At 41.6% G+C, this 26,582-nt stretch overlaps 1 protein-coding gene across 3 annotated transcripts in view; it reads left to right on the forward strand.

Annotated features, from left to right (window-relative positions):
- The window catches only part of LOC114253968, a 56,106-nt gene that overhangs the window by 21,839 nt on the left and 7,685 nt on the right, over positions 1–26,582 (forward strand). Inside the window, exons 1-2 of one of the 3 annotated variants that reach the window (XR_004962484.1) lie at positions 12,823–13,207; positions 13,317–13,329. The exons of 1 other annotated variant lie outside the window; for it this stretch is intronic. The gene's annotated coding sequence lies outside the window, so the exon portion shown is untranslated. Of the gene's footprint in view, positions 1–12,822; positions 13,208–13,316; positions 13,330–26,582 lie in introns of those variants that run through there. One more of the 3 variants, XR_004962483.1, reaches the window with a different exon arrangement.

Genomic DNA, 26,582 nt, shown 5'->3' on the forward strand with positions numbered 1-26,582 from the left:
GCGCGGCCCGGGATTTGGTCCCGTAGGAGACTTACCACATGTAAATAAGGACAGAGCTTCTGTAGCTTGGTGCTGTCCTGCGTAAATAACATTTTTCCGATAGCGCTGAAATAACCCACCGCGCCAGTCCGGTACGAATCCTTGGCACATCGTCGGGCTCCTTTGTTACCTCTTTTCCCGCTTGCACAATTTTGAATCCTCTGCCGTATTTTACCACCAAATATTGTATCGCGAATAAATATCTATTTTATTATTTTCTTAAGAAAAATGCAATTAAAATTTTTACATTGCCGAAATTTTATATATTGACATACAATATATATATATATATATATATATATATATATATATATGTTCCTATAAAAATTATACGCACAACATGGAATATCAATAAGCATATTTGTTGTTTGTGGTTTTATATTTTTGGTCGTAACACAACTTTGTTGTAGCTTTCAAATGTAGCTCTATTATCATTACTTAATATGACTGAGAATTACTCGGACTGAAGAATTACGTATGAAGAAATCTAAATAATAAACTTTATCTTACTTATAGTATATAACGTAATGTAATATTGTCGATGTTGTAACTGGTATTACAATTTTCTACTAAAATTTAGCATATTTTAAATAAAATTATCAGCGCAAGTGAGCTCTCTTGGAACAAAATTACATTTCGAGAGCTCAAAGAGCAAAGGGATTTTAATACACAGTACATTTCGACATTCTCCGTGCGTCTCTTGATTCTCCGTGTTTCTCGTTTACCCATCCATTTTTCTATTCTCTCTTTTTCTGTCTTTCTCTCTCTCGTTCGAAGTAAAGGCGAAAGATGGGTATTTTTGTTTCCCTTCGTTTTTTCTCTCCCTCTCTCTCTCTTTCTCTCTCTTTCTCTCTCCCTTTTTTCTCGCTGGGCCAGCATATTCGGCGCGGTTCTACGTTTCAAAATGTATGCAAAAGACCGGGGCACCCCGCGCATCCTAACACGGTACATCCCGCAGAGAAAAGTTACCCCTTCGTTCCGACGATCTCTCGAGTATTTCTTCTGAGATTGACGTCACCGGCTGTCACAAGGGCTCAGCAAAAGTGTCCTCGAAAAATCGGTATCGATGAAACACTTTCGCCGGCGGAGTCGCCCCGATTTCCATACGCTAATGTAAACTCGCGAAACGGCACTGCGTTCTCGCCGGACTGTACCGGAGTCCGGTCGGCGTAGTTACCATCGATTCGTGGTCGCAACTGTTCCGTCGTTTAAAAAAGGAACGCCTCGAGTCCTAGGGTGGAAAGACATCTTTTCCCGACATATATTTCTGTTTGTCCAAGGGGCCAGGCACCAACCGCTGAACAATATAGGGTCATTTTACGTGTTTCCTTACACGGAAGCAGGTTGCCGTTCTTCCCTTCGCGCGTCATCCTTTTTCCCCGCAACATGCCACTTTCTCTGTATACACCCCAATTTAACATTTGCCTCGAGATATTCTTACGTGTATTTAGTCTTTTAACGTTTATTATAGGTTTGAGATAACTTTATCAAAGCTGTAATGTTATCTATTAATGTATAACATTGGTTTACACATTTTCTAGAGTAAAATTCAAGTAATTGTCAGATATTAAATATTATAGCTTTAAAGTTGTCGACATTAGATTAAATCATTCAGAAATATATACTTTAACATGTATTGCCTCATGACGTGGCGTTAATTTATTGTAAATTTTGAATGATCCTTATCAAGGCAATGTGTCAGCTGTTCAGGACTCGATGGAATAATATTCCTACAAAATTTATAAGCGATTGAAGTCTTGAGGGCAACTGTACCTAGCGTTGAACAGCCACTTTGCTTCGCGAAAACGAGAAGGGTCTCTGTGCCGCATATTGATTCGCGATAATTTCATTATTTTTTTCAGGTTCTCGGTAACCGATTAATGTCTCTTGAGAACAATTGTCCGCCAATTGAAAGACAAGCAGGCCGCGAAATCTATACATCCGTCGACTCGTAATAATAATCTTCACCCAAGTTCGTTTCGGCGACCGCAACTTCAACCGGCAGAATTTTTCTCGTGTCTCTGACTTTTTCTTTGCGATGAGGGAATATACATATAAATATAGGGAGACGTACACCCGCGAGATCTCGCGCGGCAGAAACGGATAAAGCGGCTGGCTGGCAGGAAGTAAAAGGGCGGTGAAGGGAATAAGAGCGAGCTAAGGGAGAGAGAAGAGAATTTTATTGGCTCTGACTTGGCGCCCCCTAACGTCTGCTCGTTTGCCTCGCAGATTTTCATATGTTTTCATTCACTTGGAAAATTAGGACGTTATACAGAAATCGGACTCGCGAGTCTCTCTTCAGGAAAGTCTCCGTATATTCCCGCGTACGCACGGTACTTCCTACGCAAGTTATTGGCTCTAGTATAGTTCTTTTGCGAAATACTTTGTGAAAACTGGTTATTTAACCCGTTACTTAGTATATGATTTTTTAAAACATATTTTGTAGAATAATTCACATGAGGGAGAAGCAAGATTTGTAATTATATACGAAAGTACAAAGGTACGACGCTGCGACAAGAATTCATTTATTATACCCTTTAAGTAACATGTTTTCCTTTGAAGAAAAGGAATCTACATTTCACGGCGGTTGAGGAGGGGATTTAATTAACGTGATTTCATGCAAGCCACGTCTTGCGGTCCATGCAGAGCTAAAGAATTCATAAAGGGGGAAACCGACAGCTCCGCACACGGATCTTTTGTTGCGGCGCTAGCAGAACCATTATGTGGAAACGAATGCTTCTCGCCAGCCGGCGTCATCCTGAACTAAGAAATTCAGCATCGACTCGAGGGTGGTATTCGTGTCGAGAGACGCGCGGGCACATCTATCGCAGGAAGGCGGCGCATAAAAAACATATTTCGAGGTCCTGCCGGGGCTGCGGCAGGGTGGACCTTCGTAGTAATATATCAAGCCAGATCGATACTATTCCACAGACTTCGGTTGTTCGGAAACCTTCCAGGGCGCCCGTCCACCTCCTCCTATTCTCTCTCTCTCTCTCTCTCTCTTTCTCTCTTTGGCAACTACGCTCTCAAATATCCCCGAAGTTGGAACACCAGCAAGACGTGGATAAGCCAGTCGTAGATGTTGGAAATTCGACGAATCCTCGCGCCACACTTGCCACGATTTGATCAATGATACACATCACAGAGCCGTTACGCAGTAGCATAAAAGATGATAGCAATGTATGTCGAAAGATAAATTTAGACGAAGATGTAGTTATCTAACAAATAAGCTGCCACAGAGATGTCGGCAAAAACGCAAAACAGATGAAATATCGAATAAATCTTTGGGGCTTTCAATGCTAAAACAATCGTCAATCTTCTCAATTTAACATTAATTTATCTGTAGAGAGAGAGAGGTAGAGAGAGAGAGAGAGAGAGAGAGAGAGAGAGAGAGAGAGAGAGAGAGAGAGAGAAAGAGAGAGAGAGAGAGGGGGGGGAAGAAGTCGTTTTGGGGAAATCAATAATTTTGACACCCTGATCGCGGAAATATCGCGGAATCTAAACGGTGCTCAATTTTCGTGGAAGAAAACGTGTCCTCGGTGAGGTGGAGAGGACGAGAAGGCGAATGACGTGCTTGAAAGGCAGTAACGAGGGAAAGTGCCGCCGAATCTGTATCGATCGGCGTGAAGTGCTGAGAGGGCAACGAAATCAGATTACACAAAGGCCTCTTACCTGATGCGCCGCGTGCGAAGTCTGGCCCAAAACTGGCACCCCGTCCGCCGGGGAGGAAAGGGGTAAGCCTTTTCCGCGGTTACAAGTTAGGGCTAGCCGTGTGTACGTGTGCGTCCGTGTGTGCGCGCGCGCGCGCGACAAGCACACAACACCAGGTATATGCAACCTTCATTCCCCTCTCCTCGTTCCTCCTCGCTCTTCTCGGTTGGCGCCCGTTGGTGTTACAATAGTTGTAGCCTCGCATACCAGCGACAACGTTGTAATGCAGCCGTGAGTTTAGGATAAATCTTGATATCGCTTTCCGATCGATCACGTTGCGCGCGAGACAACCGGGCAAACGGTTACTTCGCCGAAATGTAATTTCTACATTCAGATTTGTGAACGTAGCGGCTCGCGTATTATTTAACAGCGAGCGCAATTTTTCGAGTGGAAATGACATACTCGGGCTAGTTTAAATTGCTTTAATTTATCAACGATATCGATGATAAAATTTTAGATTCGTGATTCCCTATACTTCACTTTTAGTATTCTCTTGTAACTTATTCTCAGTTTATCTCCAACATATTTTCTCGCGATGCAGTTTTTCTCATTTACAATTCGTCCCCTCTCTCGACAATGTCGTAGCAACGACGGTTTATACTTTTGTGCTTTTCGTAACGTCGGAAATCCGTGCGCACCTCGGAACGCGAAATTTCGCGTTGCGATCGCGGTGTACGATTCCCCCGTTTCCGGCGATGTGGCAGTTCGACGTGATCGGGATGAAAAAAGTCTCGGGGGTGAGCAGAGGGGAGGGAGAGAGAGGGGACTTAGCTGGATAGGAAACCTGCAGCGAAATCCGGGATTCCGGTAGGAGAAGATTCGGTCGAGGAGAGACGATAGCCATGCGCGATAGTGCGAGAATTCGCGCGGCCCATTGGGCATAGGTCAGGCAGAAGCCAATCCTACGAAACTCTCAGATATATGATAAAAATTGACTGGAGGCGTCCCCCTTCCTGCCCATGCCCGTGCCCACGTCGCCGTGGAAGAGCCCAGAATTTTCGTTCGTCCCTTAAATCCCTCGGATAACACCGCTGCGAGGAAGCTCGTCCCTCGTCCATCCCCTTCGTCGTCCCGACGATAACACGTGCGCGGTGGACTTAGAGCGAGGCGAGGCAACGCGGTGGAGGACAACGGGGGAGAGAGAGGGTGAGAGCTGGCAAGTCATCGGCGACCGATCAAAGAATGATCCGCCGGCTAGAAAGCGCGAAATAGGGTCGGCCCGACGATCTTCTCGCGGATCGAGACTTCGCACGCGCGAGCTTCGTTTCTGGTTGCCGCACGGGGCTGTGAGTCATGATCACGACTTTAATCGTTCCTAAACAATGACGTCTATTGTTCTCAGCCGGGTCTTTAAATGCTCAGATTTAATTGACGTTGATGTTCCTCGTACACGATAGTTGTTAGACTTTTTGGTGAAATAGAAATTAAATATTTAATTGTTTGATAACCATTTAGTAACTGATTCGTTACTATTATGTTTGGTTATTATTAATATATTTATTACATATTTGGTTGTATTACTCAAACATTTAATTGAAATTATTTCACCAAAGCTTGATTATTCAACCTTTTTTTTCAGTGTATTGAAATAAATTTTAGTGGAAATTCTTTAATATATTGATGTAGTTTTCTGACCAACGTCCAAGTCTTTTTGCATTTCTCGTTGCCGCCTGTTGAAGACTTTAGACGATGAGATTTGAGATGAGGCAGTCTGCGTATCATCTTATATTACTAACCGAAGTATTCCGCGCGCGATTTTGCGAAATAATTATCATACAGTCTTGTGATCCGCGGGACAACACGAGCGAATATCCATCGCGAAGGGAATTTAATATCGGAGGAATCCATTTTCAACGATGTTCCGGTATTATGATTCATCGCGAACGAATATGTCCGTACGTTCTATTCCGTCGTCGTTGTCATCATCGTTGTCGTCGTCGTCGTTGTCGTTGCGTCGAGCGTTCTCGACGCGGAAAAAAATTCGAGGCATCCTCTCTTTCTCTGGTTCTCTTATCCTAACAACTATGGCGGAGACGATGCGGGAACTTACCTGGACGCGGAAATTTCCTTTGCAACGTACGAGAAATATTTTCCAAAGACCCGCAAAGCCTCTCCAAATCCATGCCGTGTATGATATCACTACGAGCGGTGAAAGTTTTGTCACCTGCCCCCCCGCCTACCTTTGGCTTGCAAATATAAAGGAGCAGTATAATTTGTGATTTCGCAAGTATCGATATAATGTAAAATACATTTTGTTACGGAGGATAACTGCTATTTAAAGACTTTTCGTTTTATTTCAATAGAATTAGAATTTTTATTTGCAAAACGGAAGACGGTTGTCGCGAGAAAAGGTATTCAATTTTTTAATCGTATTTGTGAAAATGATTATATTTAGAAATCAGGTATTCTTGAAGAATATATTATAACCGAGCGTCGCGTACTGATAAGAAATGTACGCAGGCAATGTACAATGTATGTTATGTCTTTCGTTTCTTTTGTTGCCCGGAGAATACCGGAAAATGGGGCAATACATGTCCGGGTCGGACCCGGCCATTTTTGTATTTGTTTGAAATTTTAATGTGGTCGCGGCCGGGACTTGCCTCTACGGCCGAGGGCGGTCGAGGGTGGTCGTGGACCAGGAGGGTGGAGGAAACACCACCGGGTGTAAACCGGCGGCCATTACCTTCGATTTCGAAATAAATTGCGCGCCATAAACAGGGCGGTCCATAAGAATACATACGACCGGCTTACCACGAAGGTACCCAATGTTCTGAAAAATGTAGCCGCCACCGTTGCCGATATCGATCCCTTCGTCGCCCTCGCGTTCTGCCTCCTTTTCTCCTCGCTCGCCCTTTTTTTCCCCCCCGTTCTCCCTCGTGGACGAAAAGGAAGTTGGTCGCTCGGGTTGGCTTAATTTTGCGTCGAATTCAGTCCCTTCCAGAAAGCATCTTGGCGACCTTTGACTTCGGAGTTCTTTTTTTTTTCTGCGCTCCGCTTTTGGCATCCGCCCGAGGAACCGAAAGTGGCACGTCAAAGGGCGAGCCTGAATTTTTCAACTGGTCGAGAACAGGTGCAGACACCGATGTATATTAGGTTTGTTTGCCCGAAAATTTGATAACGCGCATTGCTGACAATTTTCTTGATGTAATTGACGCAATTCATACAAATCAGGTGACGCTTACATTTATTTTAGGATCAACGTAAAATGTAAAATTAATAATTGTTCTTTTTTAATTTTCTTTTGCTAATTATTAAAAATTACTACATATTGTTTTGGACATTATTCTAACAAACTTTTTTGTACTTTTTATCAGTTTTGGGAATCATTATTTTGCCGTTTATTTCACTATTTCAATTACATACTCCGTTTAAGTTTACAAGATATCTAATAAACAAGAATTTTAGAGAGACTGAGAAAGAGAAAGTGGAATCGATATGTTTCTAAATTTCTTGCGGTCGTTTAACATCTTAAACTTTGGTATACTTCCAAAGAACGGAAATTGTGACGTTACAGAGAGGAAATAAAAATTGTGCGAGGAGCCGTCGTGTTTTATACTGGCCGAAAGTCGGAAGCGGGAGGGGCCCGTAAAGACTGTAGCTTTTTCCATTTCCTTAACTTGTCCCCCTCGTTTCATATTAGGTTGGTTGATTGTGCGACACCACATTGTGCGGGGAGGCGGGAAAGTCAGCCGCTTTTGAAAATGGCCGCTGCCGCGAGCTGATAAGGAGGACGCATCGCGTTGTCCGAGGGGGTCCTCGACAAATGGCCCGTCACGATTGTCGTAAATCAAGACTCAGGATCAAGAAGGACCAAGGCCGTCGCGCTACGGTTTCGACTTCTCGTTTTGCCGCGAAACGAATAATCCGCTTAACTGTCGCACATTTCTCGGGGAAACCGAGTGGTTAAGTTGTACTTTGCGTAGACTTTTTAATACGTTAAATTGAAAAGTTTTTAAAATTATAATTACAGTTTGAGATTAATAAATAAAATTCTATCCATGTCTTGGAAATAAGAAATTTTTTGTATTTTTAAAAATATTTTTCGATTAATCTGCTAACTATAACGTTATTTGTAAAAAATGACGTCTTTAATGTTGGTTATAAGTGATTGAATATATAGAAATTTAACAACATTAAATTTTAGGAGCTTTATACAAGAAGAGTATATATAATATCTAATATATAACATTTTTCAATTTTTTATTATACAGTTTATTTGCAATCATCATCGATTTCAAAAGCAATCAGAACGCTTCAGAAAAATCCAAATACCGCGTCAGGAATTCTGCAAAAGTGTCAGTACAATTGAAAACGTGGCTGCTACAGCCCACTGAAGCGTATAGCAGCAGAAAGTGTAATATCTGGTGGCGAATTCCGTTACGCAGTACGTTGCGTTGCAATACTATCTTGCTGACGACTAGTGAGATATTTCATACTATTACATTATGGTTACATATATACATATACATGTACATATATATATATATATATATATATATATATATATACATATATAATATTTTATTATATTTGTTCAAATTGTCTATATGAAATATTTTTTCTCATTTAAATATTATCTTTATCACATATTAAGTGACACAATCGCTAAATTTCATCAATTTTATTTTGTAATTAGATTGTCATGATTACTTCATATAATATTTAGTTATTGTATCTGCTGAGCAGCCTAAGTTTGTCTATTTATTAATTTCTATATTAAATGAGTATTAAAATTATTGAATTTAACACACTGACTCAATTTTCTTGTCAAGCTTAAAGTCTCGAAACTGCGCTATTTATCATCTTACGATTGTAAGTATGAAGTCACGGTTTCGTATATCTTTCAGAATTAATTTGAGCATGCAAATTTCTTTTAATTTATATAATTGTTAATGTCGCACATATATAAAACATTGAAAATACAAGTAGACCAAGTTACATAATTTAAGCTTCCGATAAATGCGAGTTAAAGTTTTTGCGTTAGTCCAAATTTTTTCAAAACTGGACTTGATGATTTACCTTCAGCGTTTCATGTACTTGCAAGCTCAAATTCCGCATAAATGTACGACAGAAAGAAAAAGCCCGCTCGTTAGCCGTCGCGTTGCATTCGCAAGCGAGTCGTCGAGTACTTCGGTCTCGGTTACATAACGATAATGCCAACCCTTTGAGGCTGCCGTTGTCGAGTACAGGGCGGACGGATCTTCGGGGGTCGTCGGGGGTCGCGCTACTATTTCATCGGCACCCGCTAGAGTTACCAGTTCCAGGTATACGGCCGAGAGGGCCGTGCCTGGGATGTATGGTAGGAAGGTAGCGGAACGGAAGCCGTTATACGCGAAAAATCAGTGGGAGAGAAATTTTAAACATTTGAATTAAACCCTTTCGGGCTCGAGGTCTGAGCGAGGCCGACTACCGCGTACCTGGGCCCCGGGCTGCTGCCATTATTTTATTCGGTCGTCCTTCTTTGCATCTGGCGTATCCGTCGATATAATGTTTCCCTCGTGCGAGATATAAAACTCATCGTGTCGTTCTCTCTTCATCTACCTCTCTCGTTCTATCACACTCCATGTAAAATTATGTTAATGGATTATCCTTAAGGGGTGGCACACGGTTTTCCAGGTAGATCGCGCGCCAGAGGGACACCCTATGCCGGGATCCTTTTTTTTTCCTTTCTCTTTCTTTCTCTTTTTCTCCCTCTATGCAGCTTTTCAATCCTTTGCCTCGCAGAAGTAGGTCGAATTGCCGCGAACGGTTCGCACGCAATGCTCTCCGTAGGGATGCGCGCAACGAAAGAACGACAGATGGGGTTAAAAAAACCGGTGAAGAGGATTAGGGATGCGCCGAACTACATTATCGATTTTGCGTCGAACACGCGAGCGATCGCCGATAGGTTCTGCATTTTCATTTCGGTTAAAGCCGTCGACTCCGCACTACCCTTGTTCTCTTCTCTAGGCCATTTTCTGTCTCGTCTCTCTCTCTCTCTCTCTCTCTCTCTCTCTCTCTCTCTCTCTCTCTCTCTCTCTCTCTCTCTCTCTCTCTCTCGCTTCTTCGTTCACTTTGGAGAAACTGCAGCCTGATCGATAAACTGAAGGCTTTGAACAAGAATCATCGAACGCCATTCTAATCGGAACTTTTGTTTATATTCCGTTTTCGATTGATTACTGTTTGATTAATGAATCTGTGTCTTTGATGTAGCTTCCAGAGATACAGAATAACGATACCCGTAGTTTTCAAATTTAAGTACATATTTTGTATTAGTTGTGTTGTCAACGTAATTTTTGTATTAATCAAAGTAAATAACTAAAAATTGTATATTTTGAAACAATTTAATAAAGAAGACAAAGAACAGGTTAGAAAAAAAACTAATAGAGTAATAATTGTGGAATAAATTTTCATTACTGGAATCAGAAATAAGTATTATAAAACTCTAAAAACACAAAGATATAAAATGATTGACGGTGAGAGTTTTCTAATCTGCTCGATTTTTATCGTTTTAAGTGCTTGATGAATTTGATAAAGGGTCGTCTCTCGAGATAGCCACAAAATGCCGCATGTAGCGTGACACCACTTGAAACAATTTCTCTGTTCCTCTCGAAATATGTCAACCCAAAAGAAACCCACTGATTTTTCGCTCGCAATGAAGATTGTGATCTGTTACAAGAACACTTCTTCGCGGACTCGATTACACATCGTAGATTCAGGATAATTCTTGAACGCGTCCGACCGGACTCGAGGGTTCTACAGATGCCCGAGATAAGATATTCAAAGCGTTTCGGGTATTTAAGGGTGCGTGTTATCCTTCGCTGCGTGCATGTGCGAACGGCATGAATACGTGCGCGATAGGCATGAAATCTCACACGGAGGTTTATCAAAGCGTTGCAGAAAAACGTTCCAGGATTTATTGTCGTTTGTTTAGTTATATTTTTTTCTGAATGCACACAACGCATCTATATATGTATACATACATATATGTGATAAAAATGTGATAAAAATGATAAAAAATGTACATATACATATACGTATATAACATTTTAAAATGAGAACAATTTTTTTTTTTTTAATAATAGACTGATAAATAATTCTCTAAAATAACGATTTAAAAAATGTAGACATATAATTCAAATTAATTACCGTGCTAATTACGCATCAAGGAAATTTGTCTTATAATGATCCTTTTTATCCGGTAGGATTTTACACGCGCTAGATTAGCACTTGACAAACGCACAACCTGTATCCGCATGCGTTTGAAGGATCGCTCGATTAAAATCGGATTGAACCTGACGTGTCGGGAAAAAAAATTCTACGTGTCCGGGGTGGATCCCGAATCAGATATCTCTACTTTAGCGGTATTATTTGCGCTCTTTGTCGTCAATTTCTCGCTTCCCGCCCTGTTTTGGGTGTCGGTTTTCACATTTTTTCGCCCAAAACCACCCTTGAGCTATTGTACGTTCGACACTCTCGCGCTCACTTTTTTTTTTTCAAAAGCACGTAATCCGGCACGAGGGGACGATTCGAGCATTTCGACTTTAGCGATGTTGTAGGGCAGGTTGGCTACTGCAGGTACACGAGCGCTTGCACAAATAAAATATAAATCTCTTGTAATGCGGTGCACTTGAACATCGAGTGTTTTTACTGAAATTTTCCATGAATTGGGAAAATATAACTGAAATATAAATTGATTTAATTTATTCATTTAGGTTATGTCTGTGTTCACATTTTTTATATAAAATATAAAAATATTAAAAATAATTTTATAAGTTTTAAATAAATAAATTTAATTACTTTTTTTTGATGTGACGAGATCGTTATGTTTTACATAATTATAGGTATAACTTGTATCTTGCGAATCTTAATGTTTATTGGTAGATTATGAGTATGCTTATCTTTCGTTCCATCTATTTATCTATTATTCTCATGAAGCCGCGTAATGGCGGGAATGAATGATCCCGTTCAGAGAGCGAAGGATGAAAAATTAAAGAAAGGGGAAGCTATTTCCCAAATTCTATCTGCGCTGATCCTAGTGATCGTTCATTTTTCAACGCTACAGATTGTCTCAAAAAAAAGACAAGAAAAAAAAAGAAAAGTACCAGGTGACGAAACGACGTGACTCAATTTTGCTTTTCACTCAGGAAATTGGAAAAAGCGTCATCTGGTGTTCTTAAGAGAGAGAAAGAAGAGAGAGAGAGAGAGAGAGAGAGAGAGAGTACTGCTCACAACCCTTTACTCTGCCCATCGGAGTAAATGGCGTCAATGGTACGTCTATAAACCCTCGCAGCGGGGTGAAAATAAATTAAATTAATTTTTTTTAATGCGGACTCGATTGTTGCCTGCTTTTATATAAATCTAAACTCGTTTAATTTTTATATCCTTACACGTGCTTAGGATCTGTAAATAATATATGTAATTACATGAATATGGGAAAAGAAGGATACAAACTCCTTATATGTAATAATATTATAATGCATAAAAAATAATATATGAATGCACATCTTGAGATTTTCTAAACGTAATATAAAAAAATAAGAACGATATTACATTATGAAATGAGAATACGCGCAAGTTTTAGATTCAAATAGATTCTTGCGCATGCGATTCCCTTGTTATACACGCAATAGCGAGCATACCTTCGACATATTTGCATTTCCAGGTAGTCGCACATATGCACGTAATAATCCTAACCCACGTGCGTCTCTCGCTACATTTGCATCCCAGGTAGCCTCACATATACACACGTGTGCGCACGGATCCAGGATCCGTGAATGGATCACGTGCGTGAAGAAAAGAGAGAGGAAAAAAATGCTGTTGCATAATGGTGCGTCCTACCACGAAACCCTTTTACCTGATCCCCTCCCCTGGAGCTTGCCTCAGGTAAGATTTTTCGGGCCCTATCACACCTCTTGCGAGATACGCGGGTCTCCTCGGTGGGCCCCAGTTACGTTTCGAGCTCACGCACGAAGGGATCGGCGACGAAGCGATATTTTACGATCAAAAGTTTCCTGACAAGACTTCATCGTGTGATTTCTCGTGAATTTTTGCGAAAATTTGAGTCATTATTTTGACAGAGGCAAAGTATCAAAACCGATACGTCGCGTCAACTGCTATCCGCATTTTATTGAAATTCATTTTTGAATTTATTTTTTGTCGCATATTGGCTTTATTTATTCTCATATTCTTCCTAATAATAAATTCACATTTTATGGACGATACATACATAAATAACCACTACTTTTTAATATATCGTATGTTGATGTTTTTTGTGAATATGTATGTAACATATATATTTGGAAAGTCAAATTCTGTTCCAATGGAAACTTTTGTCGCGTGTAATTTTGACAGTATATAAATTTCATAATACTTTGTTCATAAAGGCGGAGCGATATTCTCGAAGTTCTAATTTGAAATCTTCACATCTGACGTTGAAGACTCGGGATTATCGGATCACATAGCGGTATTATGTAATGTAATCTGCAAATACACAATGAACCATTCATGGCGTATTTTAGATACTTATCTAGTTTTCTTTCAAATGTGATCATCACTTATCGTGGAATCGTCGCCTGGTACTTCAGTTGAGAGAACGCGGTAAGTGCTATGTCATCGATAGCTATTTCATGGCGGCTTACGAAGCATAACTTCTAAGTGCAATATAACGGCAACGATTATATTATCGTCTCTTATAATTCTCGTAATGGTGTTGTGCGCTGTAGAAACTTGTGCAGTAAAGTGGTGTATAGAAATTAATGACAGCCAACTGCAGCGAGAGAAAATAATAATGGTACAAGTTGATTTTAGGAAAACTGTTACGCGCGTTATTTACCGGCATAATCGAATATTATCGCAGCCATTGTTGCGGCAGTGCGCATTTAGACAATTAGATCTATTCATTTAGTTGCCGCAGAGGCGTCCGTGCAAACGTTAAAATGACGAAATAATTAAGAGGGCATATTTTCCGGTGGCTGCGCAAATTTAGTTTGTCGCGAATGAAACCGTCGCGCTCTGAAACGCCGGAAATGAAATTGCGGCGAGACGTTTGATCGAACGGAAATCAACACAGCCCCGTGACCCGCGCGAACACGTGATCAAACATATTGATGCAGCGATTGACGAGAGTCTAATTAACAGCCCACCTCTTCCCGGCGTAGCTCTCGATTCGACTAATTGACCGTTTGCTTCCAATGTGAAATGTCGTCCACGCTGATCAATATTCAACGAGCGCCGAGTAAGCGACATGAGAAACGTGGAGAGAGAGGGGGGGGGAGGAGAGCACGAGAGAAAAAATGTCGAGGGTGTGCACGTTTGGGGGTGCCGAGTTCACGTGCGATCTCACACACACACATGTCCGCGCACACATACGATTCTAGTGGGTGCTTGTGCTTGGTCAGCACTCAAGGGGTGAGGTCACCCTATGGTCCAGCGAGCCAATGGCGAAGCTGAATCTTTTTCATCGGTACGACGGTGGTTGGGGGAGTTCGGACCGAAGAGGGATGAAATAAAATGGTGGATAAAGCGAGCGCGACGGCTGTTTTCGAGCATAAAAAGTGCTGTTCCGAAGCAATGGTAATAAAATAAAACGGTGTAACAAGAACTTCAAGCTTTAGAATATTTCGGAGAACGTTTTTCTTCGGTATATCGTTAACGTGCGGCTCTCGTGTTTTTTTTTTTCACATAATCAGAGGATCGATTTTATGTAATAAAGAATAGAAAATTTTAATTCCATGTTTATAAATCAGTTACAGCGACATGTTTCCCATAGTCTTCGAGGTATTTCCCGATCGGGGTTGAAAAATGTATAAAAGAGTTTCATAAAATTCCTAAATAACAACATCGTCGACATTGTGGAATGACAAAACATGTCGAGATCGGAATTTTTCCCGACCTGAGTGAATTTCACATGACTACCCCCGTAGGGGAGGAGGAGTCGTAGCTCGGGCAAAAATAAAGTACCGGGAGCTGAAGATCCATCCTCGGGACGATGAGACAGCGAGATTCTTTGATCGACCTATCCGTGATCGGTTACCGAGGATCGGGCCATACCCGAGAAACGATGTAGATAGATAAAGATAGAAATTGTTAGGCTAAGAGGTTCCGGTGTTGAGGTAACCTTAAGGTGATTTGATTCTGTAGATAGCGGGACACTCCGCATTATCTGCCATCGTTATTTCCGGTCGGAGTCTTCGATTTACGCCCGAGAGCGCATGGATCGACCGACCCTCTAGGTGAAATGAGAGTCCAATAACGAAAGTAACCTCCGAAAGTCGCGCGCGGATTATCGCTTCTCCCCCGAGCCCGTGGCTGGCATTCGAATGGAACTTTGTTCTAAAAAAAGAATCGAGCTGCTTGAGGCGTGGATGGCCATTCCGAGAAAATTCGTTCGTTAGCGAAGTAACGGCGGATTTGAAGAGATCAAGAGAGAGATTCGAGCGAACTGGTCTCAAAGGGATTCTAATCTACCATTAATCAAAGACTTATTATATATAAGAAAAAAGTGTATTTGTCAAATACGAAAATCTGAGGGCAAGTTGTTATTCTTTTAAACTTTTCTGGTAGATACAAGAACAAATACTCGTTGTTTCTATTTGTTGTATGATAATATACATATTATTTATAAATAATTTATATTTAATTATAATTTTATTTATACGCTAATTTTATGATTGTTTACTGAATATTCATAAATATATATGAACGTATTTATCAATATATACGAACTTTTTTTATAAGTAAAATTTTTTAAATAGATTTATAATCTATCTTTACAATATATAAATATTTGATTCTCGATCTGTAACATTTTTATTAATTGCTTATTTTTGTTTAGAACAATTTTTCGTCATTTTATTTTCACAATTATATAGAATTCCATTGTGACATTTATATAGTAACACGTGCCTTCGGTCACGCGAGTTTCCTCCGTAGCAATGGCGTGTGCCGTCCGGTTTCTGACCCGGAAGCGGAACACGAAGGCAGCGTTGACCTCCATAGACCCCTAAGAGCCCCTTAGACGTGCCTTAAAAGTGGCAGAGAAACGAGTTTTGACGTCTCTTGACCACGTGCCAACGCCTTCTTCCGACGTGCCGTCTTATCCCGCTTTGAACGTGCATTGGAAATATATCATGTGGCTAGAAAAGTAATCCAACGTTTGATTTTTATATCCTTCGGAATTCTACGTAATGGTTGTTCGCTAAAATTGTTTGCAGTATTATCCATTGTACTTGTATATTCTTCATAATTATTTTGACAAATCAACAAAATATGAGCATAACTACATTTTTAAATACTTCAACAAAATCGTTCTTTCCGCGTGCAAAAGAACCATTATGCAACCTCGCAAATTAGAATTTTATTTTCTTTTGTACGTCGACGACCTAGCATTTTGACACGAAAGAGCTAAATAGACATCTACGTTCCCCAGTAAGAATAACGAAGTTTCTCACTGAAGGAATAACTAGAGAGGCCCAAAGCGAAAGGAACAGGCGAGTCGTTATAGTAGCACCTTCGTGTGAATCTCCTCTCGATTTTTTCCTTCCCTCACCCCCGCGCCTTTATCGTCCAAGGGACGATCCTGGCATAAAGGACGATTCAAATAGTGCGGCACAAAACATCACTTAGAGGAGCCCGTCTCTCGTAGCGCAAACACGCTAATGGAGCCTCCATACTGATGCGCGGCGACGGATCTATACATATATACACGACCTTCTTTTCGCACCTACATCAGGGCTCGCAGATACATCGATACGCGAGCGTCTTCTCCTTCCTATCCACCTTTTACCGCTGTGGGTAACCGCGTAGGAATCCCTTTGAAAATGTATATTTGGTCCACATCTTGACAAGAGACGTTCCTGGAAAGGACACTTTTCTCCCTCCCTCTAGAAGATAATAACATCGAGCTCGATGCATTTTAAATTTATCGTTCGTTTCGTCGTTATTGGTTTCTCGCTCTCCTAAAACACGTTATATGACTCGCTATATTTTTAAATCATTAGAAAAAATTAATTAGAAAATGATTAGAAGAATGATTAGAAAAAAATAATTAGAATTACATGCGAATTTCGTAAGTACGATTCGCGTAGAGTGATCGTATTATAAATTTGTTTTGTATGAAGGATGACACATTGGATTTTATTGATGGCAAACATTGCCGAGTACTTACATTGCATGGTAACACGGCGAAATCTCAACTACATAAGAAAGATTTAGTAAATAAGTAATTGAATACGTGTGTAAAAGAACTTTGAAAGAGGACTTGAAGGGAAGCAGAGAGGTAATGTGGATCAATGAATAATATAATTGTATTTTTTACGAAAAAATGAGATGGCATTTTTAAACGACAACCAACTTGTATTTTTTCTTTCATTTACTTTCTTTTTTCTTATTAAAATTTTATGTCATGTCAACGGGGATGAATGACTACTCCCTCCTCATAAGACAAAGATAATTGAGTTAATACAAATTTTTTTCTACGTATTTGGTGGTGTGTTTGTTTGCAAACTTTATTGTAGATCAGAATAATGTGCCAGTTTCGCGGGGGGACGCCAGATCAGACAAAAAATAAGAGAGGACGTCGTGTGCGTATTTGAATTTAAATTTCGAATTTCGACGTGACGTCCCCGCCCCCGTGGAATCCCCGGGGACGGCCCTGGTCAGCCGTCGGATGCAGTTTTCGGTCTCGCCGTCCTTCAATTTTTGAACAGGATCGGCCGGAGACAGATCCCGCGGGACGTCGACGCGAAGACTTTCCCCGTGGCGCGTATATATGTATATATACATGGGTATATATATATATATATATATATATATATATATGTATATATATGTATATATATATGTATCTGGAGTAACGGCGACTCTATCCCCGAACTGTAAACTCCGAATAACCCCCGTAAAGGTACATCGCCAGGTCGCCATTTTCGAGTTATTTACGGGCGAGCCGCGCGTATATTCTATCCATCGACGACGATCGGTGTGAAATAATCATGATGGAGTTAAGTCGGGCATCTCAAGTTTAAGTGATACAAACATCTTCGATGCAAAGAGATGCTCGCCTAGGAAAATTATTATATCTCCGTCTTTTTAGATTTATCAATGTTGCCGCGCTGAATAAAAATTGCGGCTGAATTTTCGTAATACTTGGGAGATTACGTTAGGGTCAAAAGCGATTGGTTTTCTTAATTCTCAGCAAAGAACGTAAGCTGCGCATTGCATGAGAATAATATACTTATCCACGACATAATTATAAGAATTGTTATCAACACAATGGTTTAGCGACCGTTTGTCTAAATATGTTACACTCGATAACTTTTTTATGATATTCTCTCAGATTTAAGCGGTGAGTCAAGGACTATAAAATCATACCTTTTGCGACTGTAGTAAAAATGCTTTATCTAGTAGCCGGAAATTGCAATCTCGCTAAACGCATCCCGATACAACAGAAAGATGTAAAACCTCACACGACCCCATGAATGTCCTGATCGCCTAACCGCTTTCGTCGTCATTGCTCTCGATCAACAAATTATCGAAAATAGCGTTCTCCATTCAGCTCGAGTAATATCGTTCGTGTCTCTTCATCTTCTCCTACAAAGTATCCAAGTGGATACGTCGTAAATCCTGATGCCTGGCGGCAAGTCCTGCGACCCCGCGATCCTTCTTTTACTCTCGTTCCGATCCGCCTGGCGGAAGGGTTTTCCCAAGGAAGGAAGAGTCGTCCTCTTCCTCTCTCAAAATATCTTCCTTCGCCTAAAGGGAGAGAGAGGGGAGAAAAAAACCGTTGCGAAAAAAAAAAACGCAGCTATCCCCCGTTTGCGAGAGACGTCGAGAAGAGCAGGGGAGGGAAAGGGGTTCGATCGAGAGGACAGTGGAAGAAAAAAAAAGGGGGAGAACCCCCCCGTCATCCCCCCGGATATCGGAACTGACACTAAATCATTAATTTGGCCGGCCGGCTTTTTTCCGCAGGTAGACGAAACCCCTTCCCCGCGAGCAGGTATACCACCCCTTTTGTTCGTCCTCTCGGAGCGTGCGAGAGAAAAAAGGAGGAAACGCTGCTACTCTCGCTACCCCGTTATGTCTACCCCTTCTTGCGCCCCGATCCCAGAAAGGAAAACACTCCGCACTGTCATATCGGGGACTAATATATTTTTGATCGATCCGTCCTACCAAACTCCAAAGTGAAAAAGTATCGTGGGTCCCGGCTTTCCCACGAGGCGGAAACGAACGGGTGACACGAGAAAAGTCGTTGTCTAAACAAACACACCCGTGGACGTATCCATCGCGCGTGACTTTGGAATCGCGCGACAGTTTCGCGCACTCACGGTGAAAATGGCTTGTGCAACGTGACGAGAGAAGACTGCGGGGTGCGAGTCTTTCGTGACTATTGTCTCATATAGATGAGTTGCGTACATTCGCGAGACAAAAGAGGATAAGCTAATTAAACTAGGAAGCAATATGAGAGAGTTGAATGTTATTTTATTTGTTTGCAAATCTCGCGCGAATTGAAACGCCGAGAAACGAGAGATCCATTCAAATTATAATGTAATATTATGGATGATACAGTTTATTTTAAAACGCTTTGCTTGTTGATACGATCGGTTTATACATAGAATCGCAGAGCTGTCATCTTTAATTTAAGTTCCGAGAGATATTTTGGAATACTTTATATAGCACCGTACCCTACTTAGCTGACCAGAACAAATTTTATCTGTCGCATTTCAAATTCAGCAAAATTTCCAAGCGAAAGAATATAATTTCGGGAATATTGGAACGCGGCCGTATTTCGGTGGTCGACGGCAGACTCTATTAAAGGGTCGAACGCGACTTAATATGCGACGTCACGAAGTCGGGGGGTGAGGGAGAAAAGGGGGAAGGAGGTAGGACCGACCTCTCGTGCTCTTTCGTCTCTGTGCTCGCACAATGGACATCTAATTCGAGTGCCGGTCCTCGTCGCGGGAAAGACGGAAAATCGGGAAATCGGCTTTTCGGTCCAGATGAAACGCGAAAACCAAAATCCCCGATGTAATCCTTCCTTTCAGCCCGCAATTTTTTTTTTTTCGCTCTCATTCGCTCGCCCCACACGTACGTGCATGTACACGCTTTCTCTCTCTCTCTCTCTCTCTCTTTTTCTTTCTCGTCTGCTTCTCTCTCGCTCTCGCTCTCTTTCATTTTACGCATCATCCAACCCTCAGAGCGTTCGCATCGACTTCTGTACCCCGTCTGTCTCCGAAAGGTCGGTGCGCCCCAACCCGAAATTTTAAGGGTTAAAAAATTGCACTCGACTCGACAATACGTTACCAAAAAAAAAAGAAGATTGAGCAGAGTAAGAGCGAGTGAGAAAGAAAAGCTGCATCCCAATACGTTGTAATGTATCTGTCTCTCTTCTGCTTTCTGCATCCCTTTCCCCTATCCCTACCATTTCTGTATCCATCACCTCTCACGGAAATAAATAACGAAATAAATGACAATCGTTCCGAAAACTGTTTTGGGTTTTGTAGCGCGACCATCCTTTTATTCCGGGGTGCACTTTTTTTTTACTCGCGTGTTCCCGTTTCTCGTTCTTCTCTACGGTTGGGGGGGAAAACGTGACTCCGGCGACCACCCGGCTAGAAATTTATTAGATATTTACTGCGCTTCGGTTTTGCACAGCCGGAAGGGAAGATTGTCTCGTCCCGTTCCGGCCACGTAATTGTCGTCGCGCGATACTTGTTTCTTTCCGCATCTTGTTTGTTGTTTCTTCTTCTTTTGTACTCATTGCTACACAGTAGATTTATCAGGCTAATTCATAATGCCTTTATGCAACGGCTTAATCTTGCCTTAAAAAATTAAAATTAAATTATTAAATAATTGTAAAAAAAAGGGGATAGATACATGAGAATAGGAATAAGTATTAAACTGGTTCTTTTAGAAAATTATATTACCGAATGTATGAAAGAATCTGTACAATTCGCTTTTACGTCACTGGAATAAAATCAAAAGTAGAAACTTGATACGGATGCCATTTATACGGATGCCAAACTAAGCATTTAATCGTAATGTCATGCTTTTTCCTTTTAATGAGTTTTTCAGTTTTATCTTTATTTCAATCATAATTTAATTTCTTTATTTTTTCCTAATTTTTAAAATGTCTCGATGAAATTAATGGCGCATCTAAAAATTGCTTTACACAATTTAATCGTTGCCGATATATCAAACGTTAATCGACGATTTACATACCTGAAACGAAACCCGCAAATTGGCCTAATGACCGGAGTAATAGTTGGCGTAATGATGGCGACCGAAAACTCGCAGAATTCTATGAATAAGAAATGGAAATTAGCGTTTACTCCGTGTCTCGCCGGCCCGCTTTCCTTGCTCTTTTCCCATTTCCCTTTCGCTCGCTCAACGGCCGCGAAGTTAGCTCGTCGAGGGCACCGTTGTCGTCGTCGTCGTCGTCGTCGTCGTCGTCGGGCAAAAAGAGAAATCAAAAGGTCGGAAAGAATTTAATATTAAAAAACTGTCATTCTGTGTCGATATGAAAATTCCAAGGATATCAGCTTCCTTTCTCCGACGTCTGTTTTCTTCACTCCGTCCTCCGCATTTGCTTCGCGTATATCGCGGTTCTCTCTTCGCCTTCTCCACCTTCACCTCCGCATCTTCATCTTTACGGCGGCAGACTCTCTACCGGGTGCTCTTATTGTTTGGCAAGACCCGCCGCCAACAGACAAATAAGGTTAAAAGATATTGATCTCGCGACAAGAGCTTGGAACGTGCTTGTTCGCCTCCGACGTGCTCCGACCAGCGGATATTTATTGTCTCACGTTGTAGCATGGATCATGCAATAATTAAAGGTAGTTGCGCTGCGAGCGCAAATCGATTACGATAAATATACGTTGCTGGCAAAAACAATGTCCGAGATCTACAGAGAAATATTTTCAGAATAGATTCTCTGATGTGAATATATTATGACTGCCATTAATTATGTACCGACTGGCATTAATTTTATCTCGATGAAAAATTAGAGGTTCGAAAATGTTTGCAAAACTTATTTCCAACATATTTCTAATCAACGTAAAATAAAATTATAAATTGTAATAAAATTGTAAAAAATTTAATATTACAGAAAACATTACAATTCTTTAACTCGCAGAAATAAATTTGATTGTTTCTTTACAGTGGAGATTCATGAAATCAGAAAAGCAAATTGCCAGGAATGAATAAAAGTCTAATGGGTGATATCATCGCGGTATCGATTCTAATGCGAACATTTGGGTCTGCCAGGATTTGTGACACATCGTAGGGACGACGGGCTCCTAGCGTCACCCCTTTTTGCTGGGAATTAGGAAATTTTAAAATTGAGGGGTGCTCGCAATGCCCACCGGACCGAACTAACGCGAGAATTTATTGGCAATTTCTCTAAAAAGGCTTTAGATTTATTTCCAATTCGGCGGAACGTTCGTTTGACAGCGAAGATCGTACAAAGAGAACGCAGAGTGCAAACATTTCGCACGATGGAGAATAATTGGATACAGAAGGATGGAAGAAGTTTGGGAAAGTTCTAAAGTCAGGCTGGTCCATAAAGAAAGTAATAACTTTCGACACCATTGACCTTGGCGAATTTTAAACCAAGCTGTAACCAGAAACTCGGTTAATAGGAGTTGCAAGCTTTTCAATTGAGTGCAAACTTCAAAATTGTTTGTACAATTTTAGTTTTTATGTGCTTTTAAAAAGAAAATTAGTGTTGTGATAAAAAGTTTATTTTGTTTCAACGACAAAATAAAAGATTTTTGTAGCAGTAATAATATGAGTATAAGTGGATAGCAAAACTTTATGAAAATACGATTACAAGAAAGTATTATAAAGATATTTTATATTATAATTGCATTATGCAATTTAAAAAAAAAAAACTACTATTTCTTCTGTTCATATTTATTGATACCGTGGTGGAAATTCCCTGTGATCAAGGTGTACCTCGCGTTTCTTGACCCACAAATCTCTCTCGTTGAGATACTTCGAAAATGCCCGAAAGTGGCGCGCGAAAAACAGTCTCGCATGCTATTTACCGGAAAGCAGGGTATTAGCAGTTTAGGTACTTTAGAACTCAGCGGTGCGATATGCGCGAGTGCGACTTACCTGCGGAAGTACAACGACCAGCCGACGAAGTTTCGGCAGAACGAGCGAGCTGGAACTTAACTTAACTAGTTGAAGATCGTTCCTTATTGTTAGCCTTTCGTTGGACAACGGCAACTGCGACGGTAAACGTGTTAACTTCGCGATGCAACGCCACCGCGGATTAAAATCAAGATTTGTGACGAAATTGTGACTCGCCCTAAAAAAAGATCGTTTGAGAAAATGCTTCCTACCAAAATACGTTATTAAGCTGCCCAAAAAATATTACGAACAATCTACTTTAGATATTTCGCTATGTGCATAAGATATTTTTATTATTAAATTATTATAAATTGAATCTTTGCAACGTGTATTAAATATAGATGTTTGTGATGGTATATAATGCAACAATCATGTTCTCGCGTATAAAAAGTAAGACTGAAACGTAAAGAGAAATAACGGTGACCCAACGACAAGAGATCGAAATTGGAAATTGGCAGGCGAGGGGAGCAGAGCGTGGTAAAAAGTCGGAGTTTTTTTTTGCGCGCGCACGATCGTTAATCAGTCGAGTCGCAAGCTGCGGTGTATCTTTCCGCGGTCGTGGATAAAAAGCGTGGAAACGGGGTAAAAGCGGCGACCTCGGTCTCGCCGTCGAAAGATTCGAAGATCCTCTAGCGCTCGTCCGACCGTGGAAGAAAGCTAATGAGCGAAAGTAGATCGTCGCGCCGAGATTATAATTAAGCGCGAATAAGAGCACAACGGAGAGAGAATCGGGGACAAAAAAAAAGGATGGAGAAAAACCGTCATTTTTAAGCCGGAGATCGTTAGTCAGGCATGTTGCGAATCAGAGTGCGGGCCAGCAAGCTCCTCGTCGAGGACGCCGTTGAGAATGGGTGAGCTGTGGGTGGACCCGAAGGGTGAGGGACGGATGAGCAGAGGTGGGCTGGTGGGTGGGTAGCCCTCTAATCGATCGTGGCTGTCCACCCTTATCAGGGGGTTGGGAGAGAGCCGGTATATAGCCGAGGTCGGCCGTGGGGGTTGCCGCTGCTGCTACTACTGTACTTCTGGCTGCTTTGCATGGCCGGCAAGGCTCGCCATCCCTTCCTCCTGCCTGCCCTGGCCGCGACCCTCGCCGAGCCACCCTCTCTCTCCCTCGACCGAAAAACCAACCCTTAAAATAGGGGCCGCAGACCACGGCCATTGTTGCCAGATGCCCCGCGCATTTGCATTTTCCCGCAGATTCCGTGAAAAATGAAGCCGCCCGTCTTAGAGCTTACCCCTACGTGGTATTAGGACAAGCTCCTCAATTTTTTTCCCCGTTCCCCCTCTTTCGGGGCACATTTCGCGAAAGATCGCATTTTTCCAGAAATTACAACGAAATTATTTGTTATTTGCATAAATCTTGCGCTTGAAATCTACACTTTCAAATCGAGGATATCGTTTTTATTCGAGCGAAGAAATAATACATATTGTTTTCTTTGGAAAAAGTTTAATTTAAAATGTTCCAAAGCAATTTATTATTGCAATCGAAATTTATCAAGGTTGCCGATAATACTAATCTCTCCGTGACCATTTTAATTGAATTAATTTTACGAATCCTTGAAGCGTGGTCGCATCAGGAAACTTTTGAGCTGATCGTTGGAGATACGAATATCTCTTTTCTTGATAAGTTAATCAATCTCGTTACCAAGGCAAATACACTAGCTAGGATCTCCATCTGTGTTTGAGAGGTCCGTTGTTTGAACGAGGCGCGCGAAATCCGTATTTACGCAAAGCCGACGCCACTCTATTGGTCCAAGACTTATACGCGGCTCGCAATACAAAGGACTAAGAACTTAGATACACAGGAGAAGTACGAAGTCGATCCATTTTATTACGCTTGTTTGCCGGTTGTTATTTATTCGCTGCTGATCCAGCCATCGTGAAACGGATCGATGTGAACCGTGAGCGTTAAAATTATTAATTTCGACATCGAAGATGATAATAGCTTCGCAAAGAGAGTACGAGTTAGCTTAAACGAGTTAGTTTAAATGTTATTCTAAGATACTAGAAACTTCCTACTGCATTAATTTTTTTCACACGCCACCATTTGCGCATAGTCTTCCTTTCAAACATTCTTCTGATTTTTCCACCGGGAGAATTTTCATGTAACTGTCAGTTCAGAACAGACCAGTTGTCGCTTCATTTGTTGACCCAGAAAGGTATCAGGCGAACGAACGTTATCGCGCGGCTCGATACGCATTTCACGGAATCTCGGGGCGATCGTAATGGGAATCGCTTCGTGCGAGGCTGCGCGAGGAGCGGGTTTTTCCGGGAGGTGTAACCGGTGATAGATTCCCGCGTCGGGAAAATTTAATGGAAAAATCCGAGGTGTCAGACACAGACGCGCCGGCGATACGTCAGGCCATTCACGGCTCAAGCCTTCGCGCTTTCCTTTTCGCGGCGAGACGGGACGGACGGAGCGGGGCGAGGCGAGACGGGAGAAGGAGGAGAGAGGAGAGCCAGGCCGGGCGTGAGATGTACGCCGGAAGTAACATTCGTCTACCCGGCGAACAATCGCTGCCGCCGCGCATATGCCACGCGTTACATGTCGTTCCGCGCGGTTTTCAAGAATGCGCCGGAATGCTTCCCCGGATTCGTGGCGGATCCGTCGAGAGCAAGCCGAGCCGAAATATTCCGCGCATTGTACACACACCGTCGGCCTGTATGCCTCTGCGCGATGCGCCGTGTAAATCCCCGCTGACGGAACGGCGTGAAGAAAAGAATTAAATCGATTCCTCTAAGATAACCAGCCAACCGACCGATCGACCGATCGCGACCGACCACCTCGCCCGACTACCCCTGTTCGGCGCGCACGTATTTCCGTCGGTCCGATCCAATCGATGCGACGTGCTGCCCGTACCACGAAAGCATCATCAAGAATTTATAATCGGGTCACCAGCTCACATTCCTGAATTACCTCATACGGGTCACTAATTGCGCGAGACGAACGACACGGTTAAACAGTCGCGGTTGCGAGGACAAGAACTGAATATTGAACGCGAATAATTGATTCGAAAGTGAGAGTTGGGAAGTTGCACACTTTTTTTTTTTTTGAATCTCGACTGGAGCGTGTATACGCGAGCGGCCTTCCCTCGGTAGAATTTCTAAGTTTATCAAGTGTAAAACGGCCGTGTTGGACGGAATACGGTGTTGTAGGGGTAGCTACCGGGGTAAACCGGCAGTACCGACATCTGCCGATGTTTCCTGGCCAAACTAGACGCGTCTGAGAGGACTTCCTGTATAGTCGGTAACATAGACCAATCTAGTTCCTAGATCTAGTTTCTATTTGAGGGGGGACTCTTGGGTAGGGTTGCCTAAAGTTTGGGCCTCCCTCTCCTTGAAAAGGGACGTTTGATCTAGGGGTGCTGTGGGGGCAACTTAGGACCGTAAAAGAATGTAGGGAGCGTAGTAACAAATCTCTTATTGTTAAGTTCTTCTGATCTAATAAAATTTTTTAATCGTTTTTACCAAAAAACACAGGGTCGTTAAGGATTTATAAAGCTTTTTATTAAACAATAATGAAGTCGAACAATAACATGGTATAATTTTATCTTGTCAAATTATACGCATTTGCAGCATCGAAAGTATTAATTATTTGTATTAATTATGGTAAAACTATAATGACATTTTTTTAAGAGACTTATTTTTGGAAAAATTGTAGAAATAAATGTACCAATCGGGAAACAATTAGATTAAGTAAGTTTTGAAACTAAAAAGAGTCA

Source organism: Monomorium pharaonis, chromosome 3 (genome assembly GCF_013373865.1).
Source record: "Monomorium pharaonis isolate MP-MQ-018 chromosome 3, ASM1337386v2, whole genome shotgun sequence".
Lineage (NCBI taxonomy): Eukaryota > Metazoa > Arthropoda > Insecta > Hymenoptera > Formicidae > Monomorium > Monomorium pharaonis.